Below are 19931 nucleotides of genomic sequence, written 5' to 3'. Positions count from 1 at the left end.
CGGGGGTGGGGACTCAGTGCCCCCAAAGGATATTTTCACCAGCAGCCTAATTGCATTAACTATCCGGCTACAGTTACAGCCATGCAACCTGTGTGCATAGACAAGGCCTCAGAACGAGGAACAGACAACAGAGAACAGCCCAGGGAGCTCCAGATAAAAGCAGGATTTGTGCCTTTGGTGACGTTCTGTGTAGCCAGCACTGAGTCTGTCTGCCTGCCTGCCCCAGGGAACAGAAGCTGATCAGCTCTGCACTAGGGACCTGACTCCTCACTCCCATACTACAGTGTAACTCCATCGAAGCCAGTAAGTGGCACCGCCAGCCAGCATGAGTGAGATCAGAATCTGGCACTAGATTCCCTCCTAATGGCATTTTCAGGCATTTTGCAGTACATTCCTGCTCTTAGCGCTGTTCATTTCTCCTCCACCTTCCTCAGAGTTTGGCAAAAGCCCACTGGACACCATGGGCCCCATCCAAAGCCCTTTGGTGTCAATGGAAAGACTCCAGTAGGCTTTGGATTGGGCACTCGCCACGTGGGAGTTGATGTCCGCACTAGGTTTTGCTCTGTCCTTGATGTTACAAGGTAGTTGCAGCCTCTCTGTGCAAGAGTCTCTCTCCTTATTGACTCTGCTTCTCAACAGCAGACTGCAGTCTTTGTTATGCCCTCTGATTGTTAAACACGGGTGAAACTAAGAACCAGTGGTGTCATGATTAGAAAAATTCGGGGGGCATGGGAGGGAGGGCATAAAGAACTTTATATGTGGTTATAGCCTGCAAAGTTGGGGCAGGGGCAAAAAGTGGAGCATATAGACTTATGAAAAGTTAGCAGGGGGGACACCAAGATCTGGGGGGGGGGAGGGAGCAACTGTCCCCGCTTGTCCCAAAGGAACTGATCCCCTGCTAAGGACTGCTCCCTGTTGGAATGTTTTTCCACCTTCTGTTTCAAAGTAGTCCCTCAAGCCAGGGACAAACCCTGCTCTGCTTACTCAGATGAGGAATCCCACCAAAATCAGCAGACCTGTCTGCACGAGTAAGATAGGATATAACGGAGCAAACATTTTCTTCCTTCGTTACATGAAATACCACTGGGCCTGAAGCTGTCACCCAGCTTCTGCTTAGTCTTTGACTCTTGGATCAGCGGGCGTCTAGCCTGAGCCAGGAGGTAGGAGTGGGCCCCCTGCTTTGAGCTGGAGTCCGGTTCATTTCACAGTGTTCCGTTTTACTCAGCAGAAGGAACCAGGGACCATCAGGAGGGATGGGGGGTTTAGCAGGGGCAAGGATCCTGCTGTCTCTAGACGAGGGGATATGGATGGAAAGAGACAGCCAGTTCCTTTCCTTTTCCCAAGCCCCCACAAGGGAGCCTAGCACCGTCCTTCTACCTTGACGAGTGCGTCTCCCCTTTGCGCCGGCTGCAATATTCCAGCCTCCAGCTCTCAGGATACAGTTGACTGAGTCATGGGAATGGTTCAGACAATGGCCTGGCCCTTTTGTCAGTGGTCAGAGAGGGCGAGAAGAACTCAAACCTCGCTTCCTGTGAGGAAGTGAACCATTGTTTGGACGTGGGCATGTGCTTAGTTCCTCACCCACTGTAGGGAAGCTGCAGAATGAGAAGCAGAATCCCCTGACCAGGAGCAGCTGACACAGATTTTGTTTATTGCGTTAGCGACCCCTTTTTTTCAACGCATAATCCTGGAAACAAAACGGGAGTGCAAAGAGATGGCGTGAGCAACCAATAGCGCTTCCTTTGCTTCTTCTGCCCTGACCCCTGGGGACTTGATAATCTAATGGGTTTCTAATCTGCATAGACCAGATTCTGCAGTCAGTGTGGCATGGATAGGACAGTGGACTAGGAATCTGGAGACCTGGCTTCAATTTGAAGCTCTGCGACTTGCCTTCTGGGCAACTCACTTCACTGCTCTCTGCCTCAGTTTCCCCACCTGTAAAATGGGGATAATGATACTGACCTCCTTTGAAAAGAGCTGGCTATTATTACTATAGAACTCCCACTGACTTCAGCAGCAGCTTTACCCAAATCAGTGGATAAAAAAAGCTAGCAATGTCTTCAGGAGTTAGCCTAGTATTAATAATCAGTGCCAAATCTAGGTTTGCATTAGGTGTGCTCCATGGGTAGGATTGGGGACTGGGATTCAGGACTCCTGGGTTCTTTTCCCAGCTTGGCCACTGACTGTATATGTGACCTTAGACAGGTCTCTACAGACAACATGTTCAAAAGTGGCCCCTGATTTAGGGTGTCTCAATTATTAGGTGTCCAAATGGAAACACCGTGGGCCTGATTTGCAGAGATGCTGAGCAATCTCTGCTCCCATTGACTTCGACCGGGTTTGCTGGTACTCAGCATCTCTGAAAATCAGACCCTGGTTGTCTCAGACTGAGTCCTCTTGGGGTACGTGCAGACTACCCACCGAATTGGCGGGTAGCGATCGATCTATCAGGGATTGATATATTGCGTCTCATCTAGACGCGATATATCGATACCTGAACTTTCTCCCGTCGACTCTGGAAATCCAGCAGGGCGAGAGGCGGAAGTGGAGTCAATGGGGGAGCCGCAGCCGTTGATCCCGTGCCGTGAGGACGGGAGGTAAGTCGAAATAAGATACGTTTGACTTCAGCTATGCTATCAGGCCAAATACTGAAATACCCCAAAGTAGTGCATGACTGTTAACGTAGCCCTGCCTCAGTTTCCCCTGTGTAAAATGGGATACTTCTTTTGCTACCTCATTGGGGGGAAGAGATTATGATGTTCAGTTAATGGCTCTTTGTAAAGAGCTTAGAGATTCTCAGATAGGAGCCGTATCAAAGCCACGTGAATACATTTCTAGTGATGCATTTGGAAACTTACACATTCATATCATAGATTATAATAATGTATATACACACACACACAAACACGTATATGTAACATGTTAAATATGGTAAAACAACACTACTGTAGTGTCTGGAAATTCAGTGTCACCCGACTGTATCTAAATCTTTCAGCACATATGGTATGAAGGACCACACAAGTCCGCATTCATTCCTGGTACAAGCCGACTGAAGGCAATAGAGTTACACCAGGAATGCATTTGGCCCATCATGTTCAGAGTCCTAAGATGACTATTAAATTAAAAGCAGGGTAACTGTTATAAAGAAGAATTCCCTTACTTGTGTGAGTTTGTATCTAATCTTTGCCATCATTTGAACAGTGATTTATAGGCACTTTCTGGGTATGTGTTAATGGTAACACACATCTGCTGCCGGGCGGGGGAGTAAAAGGTTCCTTTACGTGAAAAGAACGCAATCGGAGCCAACCTGAGATCACAAGCGTCATCTCCCCGGAAGCATCTTCCTCAGGTGTAACAAGTCCGATTCTGTGCTGCACCTTTACGAGACTTTCAGTTTAGAAAGTGCAGCTCGAGGTAGAGACGGAAAAGTGGCTTTCTTCCACCTCTGGGCTGTCTCAGTTCCAGGCTGCCCTGGGGGCTGAGAAATGGCCCTGGGTGTAAATTTAAGCAGCCCCAGGGTTGTCTAATTTACAGTTACCATGGGGTAGCTAAGGATTCCTTAGTGCCACATGCCATGGGACCAACCCTCTCATGCCCTCAGCCCGTCCCCTGTGTTTGAGTATGTGATGGGGGCAGCACAGGGCCATTTACGAAGGCCCTGCATCAAGTGAATTCACAAATTCAGTCTAAATGGGAGCATCTTGTTCCCCACACAGCATGTCAGTAGGTTTCGGTCTCACCATATGACTCTCAGGCGGTGGTGAAATGGGTGAAGTACGTGAAGCCACTGTGAACAAGACACCACTGCAAATCATTTCCTCTCTCATTGACACATTTTGCACATGCCACTTAAGAGTAATTTCCAGTCACCCCGTGAGCTCCTTGCTGCCAGTGGTGGTAACCTGTAGCTGTCAGGACAGCATGTGGTAAGCAGACAGAGTCAGACCAGCAGGAACCAATCAAGTAATAATCCTTTTTCAACCAAGCACCACACTGTTTAGCCATACATCACCTGGAGGTAGGGAGGCTTCCTTAGCATTACATACAAATGATTGCCATAGAAAATCAAATTCTTGACAAAGTCATGCATCTCAGAGGCTCCCCTATGCTTTGTAGGCAGGATTTTCAAAAGTGACTAGGAATTAGGGGTGCCTCCCATTTTGGGGGCCCCACTAGAGATACTTTAAAGGAGCCCAGTTTGCAGAAAGTGCCAAGCACCTGACCTGTGAAAATACCCTTTGCAGCATCTCAGCTTGGGCACCCCCCAGAAAGGGAAGCATCTAAAAATCACTAGTTGCTTTGGAAAATCTTGGCCCTTAGCAACCAAAATGTGTCTGGGCCAGATTCTGTGGTCACAGCCACCAGTGTAACTCCACCTATTTCCATGGAGCGGAGTGGTTCAGATGTGCCCTGGTGCCATTGGCATCAGAAGAGCTCATTGCTATTAGTTTTCCTTAAAGGCAAAGAGACAGCAATCGTCTTGTCTGGCACGGGAGAGGAGGGGGGCTGAATGAACGATCTCCAGAACTAAAGGCATGAGTCTCTAGAGCTTATGCTAAAGGGCCAAGCTCTTTAGGCTAGGAGCTAAAACAGACTCACATCCGCTACGAAGAGGCACAGAGTGGGACACATAACACACTGACCACTGGGTTACACTAATGCCATCAAGATTTGGTTCCAAATTTAGACTTGATAGGGAACAAATTCAGGCCACTACAAACCGAAGTGTTTCCATGGTTAGTTTGTAATTTCCAATTACAACAGATTTTTTTAAAAATTTAAATGTTCCCACAGTGTTAGGAACCCAGACATCAGCACTAGGCAAGTGCAGGAGAACCAGACAATGGCCATATCCTTAGATTCATGCTAGCCCCCAAAGGCCCTCAGAAAGTGGCTTCACTCTCCCGAGAATGCAAACCAAGGTAAAGCAGACCAACAGCATCAATGGGGAGAAATGAAGGGGAGTTTTAGAAATTCTGTCTGTTGGAACCTGATCCTGCAAGCTGCTCTGGATGGATCAGACACTGTGGCCACACGGATTTTAGCGAGTTTATGCGTATGTCCAGACCTTATGACAGGTCTACACTAGAAGAGTTTTGCTGGTACAGCTACCCTGACAAACCCTCCTAGTGTAGATGCAGCTTCTACTGACAAAAATGGGCTTTTGATGGTATAGTTCATACCGATTCTCCAAGCAAAATAACCTATGCTGGCAAAAGCAATTTTTGTTGGTACAACTGCATCTGTGCTAGGGCTTTTGCCAGTATTACAAAATGTCATTTTTATCACACTCTTAACCAACGTTATTATACCTGCGGATGCTCCTAGTGTAGACTTAGTCTTAATAACCAGAGATGAAATTATTAACCCAGGTTAGAAGAAGATCCCCTGAGATCTTGAATATCTGATATATCCCCCATCAGGGGACTAGATCCTCCCATGACAAAGAGGTAGATTTGATGATCTAACAGGTCTTTCCCTGCTCCTTTATGCTTCTTATTTTGACTGCATTTTGCCCCTCTCTGGACAGCTCAAAGAAATGAGTTAAGTATTGTCAAAAATCTGCTTTGGCTGAAACAAGATATAAATGTTTTGGTCTGACCCACTGGGTGAGGCTAAACCCTTTTATCACCAGGTTAAAGATAACAATGTGCTTTAGCTCCAGGCAAAAGAATGGGTTTTCACCTGGTAATAATACAGGTTAGCCCAATCTGAACTAGATGGCCTGAACAGCAAGGACTGATAGTGCATTCCCCAAAGAAAATCCGTGGGAGGGGTGAAATGAAAGAAATCCTTGCAGAATTTTGCCCCCAGTTGTTCTGTTGCATTCCAAGGTAAGCCCCTGCAGTAAGTCCATAAATCCTGTGGATCCCTCTAGATTCTAACTAGACCAGAGAGAGACCTGAGCCATTCCTGTGTCCCAGGCAGCAACGCCCCAACACATACATTCTCCGGCCATGGCTTAGTTGGGCTGTGCAGGCAGGACTCTCACCCACAGCTGGCTTGGGGATCCCCTTTCAAGAACAAATCCCAACATACTGGGGTGGATGGGCTGGCTGTATTAACTTTGCTGAAACACCACAATTTGGGATCTGAGAGTGGTATGATCTTCTTGGAAGAGATGGGGAGAAAGAACTGGTCGGAAACAGTTACTCTAGAGAATGGGGAAATTCTGAACTCAGATCCAAGCCAACCTACTCTTTGGATAGTTGGAAACATCTGGTGAGCAGCTTGGGCCAGACAAAGGATGTGATCACAGAGTCATCCACCCTGGCATCAGGAGCAGTCTAGAAGGCAGCTAAAGGAGCCCAGAGAAAAGCAGAGCCATAGAGACTAGACAGAGATCTGTCTTTCCCCCTAAATTCACAAGGGCTCTGGTTTGGGCCTATTGATTCAAAAGCAAATCAAATGCTCCTGGGTTCTCTGCTCCTAGCCCCAATGCATCCCATAACAAACCCTTCCCCCAACCTGCACTGGACAGCATGGAACCTTTCACCCAGTAACGCAACATAAATCAGTGTATCCCCCCACATCTAACCCACCCACCCAGCCCCACGTGTCCTGGGACCGCTTCAAAAGCTCAGCCCTAACTGAGGGGCTTTTCTTGTCCTGTGTCTTTGTTTTCTATTTAGTCGCTTTGTTCTCCATTCTTTGTTCTCCCTTCTTTGCTCCTTTGTGCCAGCTCGCTCTTTGTTCCGACCTCTTTGTTCAGCCTCTGGGTACTCCTCTCTTTGATGCTTTGTCGCTCCCTTCATCTTGGTTCCTTTTTTTCCACTTTTTTTTTTTTAAGCTTTTGATTGTTTTCTGCCTCCGCCATTTGCCTGGGTTTTTATCTTTTCTCCCGCCTTGTCCACTTCTCGTGTCACATGGTCTTGGTCCCGATTGTCTTTAAATCCGCATTTGTCTTGTTTCAGTGCCTGGATTTCCCTGCCTTTGTGGTCTTTCTGAAGCATTTCTTTAGCAATGATTTTCCCTCACTGTGGAAGGTAGATGAGGATTGCCTGGCTTTAATTAATTAGCGTGCATACTCTTTAGATGCCAGGCATTAGAGAAGTGCAGAGTATTATTGCTAATTATTATTATTGTTATTATTATATTAAGGCTGAGGAAGGATTTAAATACCAGCTAATTGTAGCAAAGAGTGCTTGCTTAGCAAAATAATACCAGAAACAGCCAGATTCTCTCTCACCACCATGGCTTGTAGAACAAGATCAAATTAACTTGCAAATGTAGATACATGCAGTGTTATTGTAGCCGTGTTGGTCCCAGGATATTAGAGAGACAAGGTAGGTGAGGTAATATCTTTTATTAAACCCATTCAGAACACTGACACAGCCACTGAAACATGAACTAAGCAACCATCTCCAACAAGCATATTCCCTTGTCCCAAACAACCACTGAAAAGGGGGTGTAGGGTGGGGGGAGAGATGGGTTCTTATTTATTTATTCCTCCTCTGTGATGGATAGTGAAAACCACTTTCTTTCTGCTTGTTTTTTTACATTAGACGTTCAGGTCTTACTTACCCAAAAGACACTGTGGAGGTCTAGAGAACTAGTGACATTACAGGAGTGAAAGTTGAGCAACTGAGATGGGAAGGGATTTGTGGGGAGACTTGTTAAAACTTCTTGTTGGTTGTTTACTTTGTTAATATCCATCCAACTCCTTGACCAAATAACCTTTGAGATAACGGATGTCTTTGTTAAAGATTTAACAGTGAAGGTGAGAGAGCTTGTCAGGTGCACAGGACAGAAAGAACCCAGCTTGCTTCTCAGTGGGGAATTTGCAGTGCTGACAGGTGGAAAAAAATATTAAAGTGCTACTGTTTTATAGGCCTGGGTCTCCTCCCCCATGCCCTAGTTTCACACTGGGGTGATTCTAATGACTTCTGTAGAATGACTCTGGATTTACACTGGTTTAGCTCAGATCATAATCAGGCCCTTGCATGGACAGCACTGTGCCGTTATATGTTCATGTCTCACTGTCATTTTCAGAGAGCCTCTTTCCACTTTAAGAACAGCTGCTAGTTTGTTTTGATTTAAAGTCCCAAATATTTTCCCATGAAAGCATTTTGTCCTTAAGTCTGGTCGTGCTGTGATAACAAATGGGGCCGGAAGTGGCATGGTGCAACACCGCTTACTTCAGCATCTCTAGAAAGTCTTGGTTCTCTGTTCTCCAGTGCAATGTGAAATCAGGGATTCATCTTTAGTTCATAGTATGCAAAACTCACCTCCACTGAAACTCCATTTAGCTTACTGCAACAGCAGCTGTTAAACTAAGGAAACAGCCAAATTTAGCAACAGGATGTATCCTTCAGATAACACGATCAATATCAGAAATAAGGCCTTTCAAGTGAAAGCTAAACCCATCTGCTAAAGCTGGGTGTCTTAGGAGATCGGTGCTGATATGGGGCTTCTATAGCACTCTTCTCAACACCCTGACTTCTCTTTCCACAAGGCAACTTTTTTTCTGCATGACGTACAGTAGCTTGATGAAACCTCCCCAGTTTGTGGCAGCCTATTTTCACGCAATGTAAGGCTTGTGGTTTTCAAAGTGTGGGATGATCGTGAAAAGGGGCTGGGGGCGGGGGTGGAACGGGGGACAGAAAGTGACACAAGAAGGTCCCATGTGAGGTCTGAGAAGGGGAGTGGATGATTTGCAGTGTATGTAGGAATGTTATTTCATGCCCGGATGGCTGGACCCAGTCACAGATTCAGCCCTGGAGACTTGGCTACTTGTTTGTTGAATAAAAGAAGAGAAAACTTTACTACTGCAATCTAACATGCAGCAAAATAAGCTGGCTGTTGCCAAACAGTGGTAGAGTATCAGGGGGTAACCATGTTAGAGTGGGTCACAGCCACGAACCAGAAATTGGGAGGCTTTATGGAATCCATGGAAGAACAATTTTGTGGGAAAGCAGGGAACTGAATCCACGTGTCCTGAGTCCCAGTCTAGTGCCTATGATGAATCGCAAGAGGCGGATGAAACAAACCCCTTGAGAAGGGAGGAGAAGGAGGCGCTAGCAGCAAAGAGAGTGACGTTTGCACCATGAGGACATCTCACCGCCTGCCTAGCCTGAAATGCTGCAAAGCGCGGGCCCGCAATGTCACTGGTGCAGGGCAGGGGTAATGGACCAGGAAGCTGAGGGGTGAGGGGGCACGTTAAGGGACAAAGGCAGGGAGTTTTTCCAAGCCTGCTGATAGCAAGGCTGACTCCAGCAGGACTTGGGAGGCGTCAACCTTCAGCACCAACCAAGTGAGGATGTAAACATTTGAAAGCCATCATTCTGGTTTGCCCAGGTGTGCTTTCCAGGCCACCAGCTGCGCTCGGCTGAATTTGCTGCTTGGGGAGCGGAGCCAAGAAGAGCAGCACCTTTCATTCCAAAGGAGTCTCCAAACCAACTGACAGAGAAAGCAGAAACTACTGAATTGCTTAAACCAATCACTGCCTGACAGCCACCTCTGGGAAAGGATGCAGCAGCTGAGTAGTAATGCACAGGAACACCGTGGTTTAGCTCAGGAAGTCAAAAATAATACTGTGTCCAACTGAAACTGCAAGGTGAGGAGAAGGGAATTTCAGAAGGCAGAAAGTATCCCCTTCCTTGGCATCTGGGCAGGACACTGTGGTTAACACCCATAAACTTGCAAAAAGTACCATGGACTCTTTAATGACCACAAATAGTCAGGGCCTCAGTTTTAAGTATCCTCCAGATGGTAAACTCAACGGCACCACAACCTCTAACACCCTACTGAGACATTGGGTTGGTATTAGCCATAGCCTTGGTTCAGTAATGACTCAGATGAGTGCCTCCTACCCCTGAGGGCATAGGGCATTACCCCTAGGCATTGGTTTGATAGTGGCTGAGGCATCAGTTTGGAACTGACCCAGAACAGAGCGCCACCAGCAGAGTTATGACAGTGGCTGTCTACCCCTGGCTGAAATCTCCCATGCAAGCAAGGCCTACTCGCCCATTCCCCATCCCCGCCAGGGAACTCAAGACTGTGGGTAGCTGTGTTCCTACAGCCGCCTCGCTAGCACTGTCCAGACAGGCAAAAGGAAAAGAACAGGCCAGGAACTGAAAGATGCTAAACCCCGACCCGACAAAACTGGGCCCCCCGCAGCATTGGAACAGAAACGGAACCAGCTACGCCGAGCCGAACGTTTTCCCCCCATCCCCGTCCTCAGAAGGGCTGAGCCTGTTTTTATAACCGAGCTGGCACCAGGAAGGGAAGAGCGACCCAAACCCCCCTCATCTTTATATCTGCAACCATGCAAGGAATATTGTTCAGCGCCGCACAAAAGCATCCCTGAAAATAGAAGCGCCGTGGCCGGGCCTGCCAGTGGCTGTGTGAGATAACGTCTACTTGCAAACACTGGTGCCTTTGTGCTGCTGTCACTGCCCCTATTGTTCGGGAGCCGATTGCCTCGGGGATATTGTTCCCTTCCTTTGTCTCAGCCTGGCTCCTTTTTGTTTGACTTTACTTGCCATTTCATTCCTCTCCTTTGTGCTGGGGTTCTCTCTTTTGTCTCTCTCTCTCCATTCTCTGTGTGATTTGTATTTAGCAATTGTTCTCGGCCCATTGGAAACACAATGTACTCAGGGCTCTTTTCTCTCCTCCATTCATTACCTATTCAGGTGGGTTTGGCTGCTGATAGGTACTAAGCAGAGAGGGGCCTGGCCCCACCTCCTGCAGATATGAACCCTCCCAAACTTTGGGGGAACATGGCACCTGGATGTCAGCTATGGGGGGGAGGGGAGCTGACTACCCCCACCCCACCATCAGCAGAATCCCAGATCCAGCAATCCTGTATGTACGGAGCTGGATTCAAATCATCCCAAAGGTCAAAGTTACTGAATAAATAGTCAGAGAAGTTTTAAACACTTACCACGTGGTAGTGGCTATTGTCCATTCAACGGGGTGGCATATTGTGCTAGGGGCTGTACTGACACGGAGGGGTGGCCAGGCCAAATCTGAGTAGCGCTGCGACACCGTGCGTCAGGGCACAAGGCCCAGAGCAGGGAGCCGGGCCCAGCCCTGCAGGACGGGAGTGGCTGCTGCTGGGGGAGAGCAGGGCTGGCTCACTCTCCAACCCCCTTACACTAAGCCAGGGCCCAGTGAGTGATGGGTTAATCCGCCTGGAAGTAGTGCCCCATCTAGCCCCTTCCCGCAGTCCTCTGGCGGGTCGGGACCAACTGTTTGGGAAGCACTGATCAATGGGATAGAACAAGCAGGAGACAAAAACAGCAGGAGTCTGCACTGTTCTTAGCCAGTCAGGGGTCACTTAGCTGCACAGACATTCTCAGATGGTCATTTCCCTCCACTGATGGCACAGCACCCCAGAGGGGGACAGCTAGCAATTCCCACATTTTACAGAGAGCAGAACTGAGCACTGAGACTTGCCCACGCTCAATGGCAGAAGCAGAACCCAGGTCCAACTCCCAGCCCAGTGCTCTGTCCACGGGGCCATGCTGGATCCAGGACTTTGATTTGACCCTTTATTGAGATTGGATCTGAATGGTGCCACTGAGCCCTGTTGCCAGCCAGAGACGCCTGGACCCTTGGATACCAGGGATGCCTCAGATGTCAGGCCATGCTTATCTGTGGATAAATGGATTCTTGGTCTGAATCACCCCAGTTTTCTGTGTGCACGCCAGAACCCAGTGGGGAAGGGATTTTAACAGCAGCAAAAATCAGGGCCCTAGTTAAATTGCAGCAGATTTTCATTTTGTTTGTTTGCCATCCATCCCCGTCTTCTTTCTGCATTTCCATAGGGCCTGAAACAATACCAGGTGATTTGCACATTCAAATTTCTGCTGCTGTGCTACGGACCCAGGTGCCGCAGACAGGGCCAACGGGGCAACTGTGCCAGTGCACTGGGAAGTGCTAGCACCCCCTTAGGCAGCTGCAACCCGTGTTTCAAGGGAATTCATGCCTGTGCGATGAAAGAAGCAAAAATCACAGCGTGGCATTCCCTGCAGCTCTGGCTCCTGGGGACGGTAGGGTGGCCACTGCCATATCCTTGGAATACTGGACGCTCTGGCACTTCCAGGAACTGTCTCTCTCCTCCCACCCCACCAGTGTGACCCCACACACCCAGTGCATGCAAGGTCAGACCGGCAGGGGTGGCACTGTGTGCTCTTCAAAACGGCATCCCCCGGCCGCCGTCCCAGACAAAACCATATCTGGTTTTTTGTCTCAGTAGTGGACAGGGGACAAAACCACGGAAAAAGAGGGCTGTCCAGGTTCAACCCAGACGAATGGCCTGGCAGTGCAGGGTAAGGGGGCTGTGGTGCTGGGTTGGGGGACTCCAGGGGTTTTGCAGTCCGCAAGCATCTTTCCCCTACAATTTCTGCTCTAAAGTCCTCGGGCCCTTTTTGCTCCAGCTGCCTGACATGATGAAACTCCCTTGGCACGCACGGCACTGTAGCAGTGCCCCCTAACGCCCCATCCCCGCTCTCCCTTGTGTACCAAGTTCCCTCTGCCCCTTCGTGGCTCTGTCACCAGCACCAGCTTGTCTTCCCCCACCACAGAGGGCGGCTGGCATGAGGGAGAAGAGTCTGTGTTATAACAGCCTCTGCCTCATCATCAAGAACATGAGGCATCAGCAAACCTCAAGGGACCACAGCTACAGTGAAAGCAAACAATGGCCAACCCCAGAGACAACAACGCCCCATTGTCCTCCGGGGTGGGGAGGGACGGGATGACTTAATAGGACTTTTCCATCTCTAGTGTCTGGGAAATCATTACAATAAAAGACCAGCTAGAGGCTGCTTCCTTCTCCTCTGAGGGACATCCTGCTATAACGGGGGTGCATGTGTGTCAGCCAGGGCATACAGGACAAATCAGAGCCTGGGAGGTTCTGTCGGGACAGCATGAGCCCCTGAATACAACAGCAGCAGGGATACAGGGTGTTGCTGCAGGGGGCGGGCCCGGGAATGAATGAAGCAGACCGTGGGCTATTGTTTCATTGTTGTGGCTTAAAGGACAATGGAGCATTGTCGTCTCTGGGGATCCCATTGTTTGCTTTCGCTGCAGAGCCCAGCCCGTGGTGGAAGGAGTTTTCCCGAGGGCCAGGCAGGCTCTGTGTGGGGGATGCGGAATAAGGAGGCAGGCACGTTTTCCAGAATGTGATCTGACTGTGTGTGCACATGTGGATGCATGTGCATATGTGTGCCAGAGCACCAGAGTGCAGGGGCAAGCGTGCCAAGGCAGGTAACCCATGGCAATCTGAATGAGCAAGATTTTTATGTCCCCTCCCCCGCATTGCAAAATCCTTCCTAGCAAGGGTGAGACACCCTAAAAGCTGCTCACAAATTAACCCCCAGCAAGGGAATGGCTTTACCACCGGGGGAGACTCCAGCCAATGAGTTTGGGGACCAAAGAGAAGGCAGAAACCCCTTTGAAATGGCCCCTGCTTATTCCTTACCCATGGTGACTGGCAGGGGTCTGCTCCCCGCCTCCTTCACCACAGTGAGTTTGGCCAGGCACCAAAGCAAACACCCACAGACATGCAAATGGTGCCCTTTGCATTGAAGGCCTGTTAAAGGAGGGGACTGGAGACCCCTGTGACAGATTTCAGTGGTAGCCGTTTTAGTCTGTATCAGCAAAAAAACTGGAGTCCTTGGGGCATCTTAGAGACTAACAAATTTATTTGGGCATAAGCAAATGCCCAAATAAATTTGTTAGTCTCTAAAGTACCCCAAGGACTCCTCGGTTTTTTCCCCTGTGACAGAGACACTTTCAGTTCCCCCACAACCTTCCAGGAGCAGGGCTGGCAGTATCCAAGGGACCTCCGGGAACTGAAAGGGATTTGGGCACCTTCCTGAAACACCAAGGAACAGAGGGTCCAGCCTGCACTCTGCACTCCATTACGCCTTTGATCTCAGTGTGGGGTGGAGACACCCTCGTGACCGGGAGCAGAATCTGGTCCTCTGCATACAACCCAAACCTAGTCCCTAAAGAGCACGGAGCCCCCGGCCATGAGCTGTAAAGGAACAGACCTGTGAAAAAGACTCATTTCCTGCCCTGAATAGATTCCTGCCAGGCCTCTGCTCCCCAGGAAGCAGGGTAACAGCTTGGAAGGAAGTGCCCAGGCCCATCCACACCAGGAAGTAAGGAGTAACTCAGAGCGAGCGAACATCCAGGGGAACCCCGGCTGGCTCTGGCTCTGGCTCGCACTTGAGCTGAGCTGTATCCCAGCAGGAGGTCATTCCTAGCACTTACCCATAGCATCTTCATGCTCCCAGCTGGGGAGAGAACAAATGGATGCAAAGAGGGAGCCAGCAGAAACAGCAGGTGGAAAGGTGGGAGGAAAGAGGAGAGAGAGAGCAGCTATTCTCACGCTTACTGCGAGGCAGTGGAGCCTAGTGACTAAAGCAATGGGGCTGGGAGACAGGACTCCCGGCTGGGGTGAGATTTTGTCAAATCACTGTAAAACGGGAAGCTTGGCTGACTAAGCACATTTGGGGAGCACACCGGGCCCCTAGGATGAACGGCGCAAGAGTGAACAAAGGCTGATTATTATCTAAAGGAAGAGAGTTTGAGAAACATAGATTGCCCTAATATACCCCCCCGGGCCAGGTCTTGATCTCCTACCATGTAGGGCATTTAGCACATTAGCCTTGAGCAGTGCCATTGAGAACTAAGGCACCGTGCCATGGAACTAAGGGGATCAGAATCTGGCCCTGTAGGGTGGGCTTCTCCGTCCCTCCTCCTCTAAATGATAACAGTATTTTTGCCCTGCTGTAGCACCTGCTATACAAAGTGCGAGACAGCCCCTGCTCTGGCGGGCTTACACTCTACACAGATAAGACAAAGAAGGGCTGAATGGATCATTATCCCCATTTTACAGATGGGGAACTGAGGCCCAGAGAGATAGAGTGACTTGCCCAAGCCAACTAGGTTGACCAGACAGCAAGTGTGAAAAATCGGGACAGGGGGTGGGGAGTAATAGGAGCCTATATAAGAAAAAAACCCCAAAATCGGGACTGTCCCTATAAAATCGGGACATCTGGTCACCCTAAAGCTGACACTGGCAGGCTGCGGCAGAGCCGCAAGCTGCATCTAGATCTCCTGAGTCCCAGCCCAGTGCCTTCACCACAAGGCTATCCTTCCCCCCAATTACCTGCGACTCGGTGGCACTATCAGCTGTCTCAGGGAAGTGCCCAGCACTGGACTGGCTGCACTGAAGGGAGCTGGACTAGGTCTGTCTGACTGTGGTCTCCCAGCGACCCTCATGAAAACCAGATGCCTCTCTCTTGGGGCTATCCCACGGAGCCGGTGTCCGGGAAGGGCTGAAAACAGGGAGTTATGTCCTGCCTGCCAGGGAAGGAGTTTGCTGGTAGCATCAGGCTATTCTCAGCAGGTGTAAAGCAGCCTAGCTCCATTGACTCTAGTGGATCTATGTCCTCTTACACTAGCGGAGCAGAGGCCCTGCTTGTGTGTTTTCCTGTCGCCTCTTCTAATCCGGTACAAAAGCTGCTGAAGACCAATCCACCCAGAGCACCGCCCAGAAAGGGCTCCTCGCCCGGCTATCTATAGCCCCAGTCTCACCCAGGAGGGGAAAGGAGGAAACAGTCCTGGTAGCTTACCTCTGTTTGCACAGCACCCCCAGCTTAGGGCCTATTTGCATTGTTCTCTCCTATGTAAAAACCTGAGCCCTATGCAAAGGGGTGAAAATAAACACAGCAGCAATTTTCTGTCTCCACCCCGAAAGGCTCAGAAGTCCCTCCAGGGACTCAGGGACTCCAGTGAGGAGTGTAGGACAAAAACCTGAACAGAACAGAACCGACTGGGGCCGATGACAGAGCGAGGACTGCCTCTCGTCCTGTACAGCAGCCCCTCAGCATGATGGCCCAGGACTGATCATCACCAGGGTCCCTCCTGGCCTAGGAATCAGTGACAGGAAACTGCCCTCCCTGCAGGCACCCTTTTGCCATCAGCCTGGTCACCACGGCAGAGGAAGGGGAGATGCTCAGCAGTGGATGAGAAGCAAGATGAGGGGACAGAGCAGTGATCCTATAAACTCGAGGGGGAAGGGGGAACGTGAGGTCTCGTGAAACCTGATCAGCCTGGGATGGCCTCATTGCCTTGCCTTGTAACCTACACCCTCAGCCACCCACGCACTTCAGAGCCAGACTCCGGGCAACAATAGGCCCCCTCGGTTTGGAACATACGTGGCATTCCAGGTAACGCACACACAGACCCCCCCCCAGGGTGCTCCATCCCTCACTGCAGCCAAGGGGCCCTTTTAGAGGAGCTGGGTAACACAGCCATAAACAAAAGCCAACCGCCCCCCCGAATGCGCTCACTGCCAAAACAGCAGCTCTTCGGTGGCTCGCTGCCCACTACCGAGCTGAGATGTGGAACTGCACGTTTAGATGCTCAGTCCTGGACTCCTTCCTTGGAGCTTGCCTAGGTACCTGGTAATCCACCTTCCATCCCCACTAACTTCCATGAGTGCAGACAGCACCCTGCATCTTGCAGCACCAGCCCCTTCGCACTGGGATCACGATATAGATAACACAGGGAGACCTCTCCCCTGCGCTTACCTTGGGTGGGGGGCGGATGCTGCTGCTCCCACGAAGCCTGGATACAGGAAGGCATGTGTTTGGGAGTGCCTAGGTAGCCCCCACTTAGGGAGGAGGCGCAGCCTGCAATCCCATCGATATAGTTACCTGAGGCGGGGCTAGCGTCATTGCTCCACCCACCACACACCTGGGCCTGCCTATTGCTGGAGAGAAGGTGTCTGGGGCTGGCTCCATGGGCAGAGCGAAGCCCCCTAGCGACACCAACAGAAGGACACTGTGAAGGAAACAACAATAAAGGCCCTACACAATAAGCCCCTGGGGTCACCCTGGTGTTGGAGGGAAGTTGGACTTTCCAGGCCCTGCTGATTGAGCTGGCAGGGTGGAGGCGGTAACTGACGTGTTTATGAACCATGGGACCAATCCTGCCACCTTTGTTCCCAAAAATAACCTTAGGGATGTGAACGGCTTCTCCTAGGGGCTAGTGTAGTGTAGAGGAACTGGGCAGTATCCCTCCATTAGGTAATTTGGGATTCTCTTGTGGGCCTCTGTCTTCTATTGCGAAACCCACCAGAAGCTAACAGGGCAGCAGTGTACTTACCTAGCTAGGCCTTGTAGCTTTGTCTAGATTCAGTAAATACAGGTCTTGGAAACCAAATGGTGTCCGTAGGGTTTCCTTACATTCTCAGTGTTGCAAAAAGTTTGGGGGGGATCAGGTCTGGCTGGCTGTACTAACCGGATCCAACTCTGCAAACAAAGAAAACAGCTCCGGTGGGTGTCCTTAAAATGTGACTGTTCACCATTTCCTGGGGCCAGATTTTCCAAAAAGCTCAGCCCCCACAGCTGGGTCTGAATTTGCCAATGTGCTGAATGAGCTCTTCTGAAAAACCTGGCCCCTTGTTTCAGTGTGTTCCCAGGGGGCTGAATCTTTCTGAAAATTCCAGCCATAGTATTTCTGTTTGCCGTGCTGTTCTCGGTACTTAGCATGGTACTCTGCAAAGAGTGAAGCCAATTTAGGAGTGACTGCTGGAGACAAATGGCCCGTTTATAGTGGTGTCCACTGTGTTATGCACACTGTTCACATACAGCCATATGCATTAGGGCCTCTCTCCCTGGGAAAGCAGGTAGCAAGCATAAGCCCCTACCTTCTGCGTGGTCAGCCCATCACATCTGGGCAGAACTTCTACTAATATATTATTATTAAGCATTTATATGATAGTAGTGCCCATCAGGATCAGGTCTTGTTGTGCACAAACACCAATAGACATTGTTTTGTTTGTTAAAAGGAAAGGAACACATTCTCAGCTAAGAAAATCAGTAAACCCCTAATTCAGAGTGAGGACATCTGAATTCTAACCCTGACACTGACTCATTGGGTGACCTTGGGTAAATCCCTTCCTTTCGTTCTGTGCCTCCGTTTTCCCCTCTGTAAAATGGAGCTAATGGCATGTTGCGATCTATGAATGAAGAGCGTGATAGGAGTCAATCATTGTATCAGCTGAAAAAATTATTTTTAAGGGAAATTTCAGTTCACAGCCAGGTAGCTTTATGCTTCAGAACTTCTGGTATTTTGGGTGCGGTGTATTTGAATTACCCTGTCCTCTGAAAGTTGAGTATAATCTGAGCCATTAGTTAATTGTTCGCTAGCCGGTATGTGATTGACACTCTTGCATGTATGCAACACACAGATCTGCCTAGGTACTAACAAGAGATGGCAGAGTGTGTCCTGCAGCAGCTGTTCTTTAATGGTAGTGACAAAGGTGCTGCATGCACACAGAACTCTCTCTCCTGCTTAAATACAGTACAGTTTCCTCTCTGATAAAGAGTTCCTGCCGCAGTCCCCCCGTTTCCCTCACACCCCAAACCATGCATGCCTCACCACGTACCCAGTTCGAAGCCCAGCACGGGGCTCTGATACGATCTCACTTCCTAGACATGAATATTAGCTCTGCTGCTGATTTATGATAAAGGGATAAGCCTCCGAGACACTGTTCGGGGGGGAGGTGTTTTGAGACACGCGGTGATGTGCCCCAATCAAGAACAAAGCCTTTGAAAGACGAGCGGATGCTGGTGCCTGCTGCGACCTTGACATAAAAGGCCATCTTCACCAGGAGCCTGGTACCCGCCGATGATGCCTTATGAATCCCGCTCAGACATCTGCACCTGGGCAAGCAGGGGTAGCCTAGAACTCTGCTACAAGGTACAGCAGCTGCAGGGGACAAGCCCCAACATGTGGAAGGAAAGGAGAGCGCGGGAGTGGTTCTGTCGACACCACTACCCGTGAGACATCTGAACAGGACACAGCTCAGCTCTGTTCCAAAGCACCAGCTTGGTACTGTTAAATAGCCACTGATCTCAGTTAGCAAACACTACAGAGAAGCCAAAGTTCCCTTCTCACTGACACTGGTGCAGCTCGGGGGCCTGGCACAGGTATAACTGAGAGGTCTGTGCAGCACAGAGGGGGCAGTGTGAACCGCCCTAGACAGCTTTGATTTATTTACAGAGCAAATGTGGTACCTGCTGGCAGCAAAGCTGAAGTAACAGTAATACACTGCTCCTCACGGTACCTTTTAGCCAGCCTAGGATCTCCGAGTTCTTTATCAACCGTTACGAAAGCCCCTGGGCTGAGAGAAATATTTACCGCTTGGGGAACTGAAGAACAGACGTTAAGGGCAGAATTTTCCAAAGCGTTTGGAAAACCTGGACCTGTCCCCATGGCAGCTGCTTGTTGCTAGGTACTTTTGAGACTCTGGCCCCATTGTACAGCGAGCAGTCGTGCAACCGGGACTAGAACCCAAGAGTCTGGCATCGAGTCCTCTGCTCGCATCAGCGGGCAGCGCTCCTCCATGACCACGGTGAAGGACAGGTACAAAAGGCTAGATTGGCCTAAGAGAGTGCACTGCAGTCTCTTGTGCTAGCTTTGGTCCACCACATCTCTGTCCCGCAGCATCCCGGTAGATGGGAGTCATTAACGTTGAGTGGAAAGGTCATTGCAGTGGGCACAGAAGTCCATTTTTGTTGCCGCCCAGATGGCCTCCCTGCTGTAAGAATCAGCTGGTGTTAGCACCCACAGTAGTGTGGGAGAGTGATCAGTGCAGGACTCCAGACTTCAAGCCCAAGCTGCAGGAGGGAATGAGGTTTCTTGGCTAGAGCAGGCGACTGAGGTCTCCCAAGTTTGAGTCCCACCCTTGAAAGGGCCTGGGAGTCAGGCTCAGCCACTGACTTGCTACCACTCCTTGGGGCAAGTCCCGCAGTAGCTCCATGGCTCACTTGGAAGCCAGGGTTAATGTCCACCTCCCCCCCAGGTCTTGTGAAGCTCAGTGAATTAACATTTGATCCATGCGCCAAAGGGCTTATGTGAACATGACGCGTTGGAGCAGAGCATGGCGGTTCCTCTTGCTGGTG

General features: G+C 49.9%; 1 protein-coding gene across 1 annotated transcript in view; it reads right to left on the bottom strand.

The window, feature by feature from the left end:
* The window catches only part of SOX13 (SRY-box transcription factor 13), an 81786-nt gene extending 64637 nt beyond the window's left edge, over positions 1-17149 (bottom strand). Inside the window, exon 1 of the mRNA XM_039538104.1 lies at positions 17128-17149. The gene's annotated coding sequence lies outside the window, so the exon portion shown is untranslated. The remainder of the gene's footprint in view (positions 1-17127) is intronic.
* Between the last annotated feature and the right edge of the window lie 2782 nt (positions 17150-19931).

Source organism: Mauremys reevesii, linkage group 4, assembly GCF_016161935.1.
Source record: "Mauremys reevesii isolate NIE-2019 linkage group 4, ASM1616193v1, whole genome shotgun sequence".
In the NCBI taxonomy this organism is placed as follows: Eukaryota; Metazoa; Chordata; order Testudines; family Geoemydidae; genus Mauremys; species Mauremys reevesii.
The sequence above is the reverse complement of the archived record's forward strand: the minus strand, read 5'-3'. Positions and strand labels throughout refer to the sequence as shown.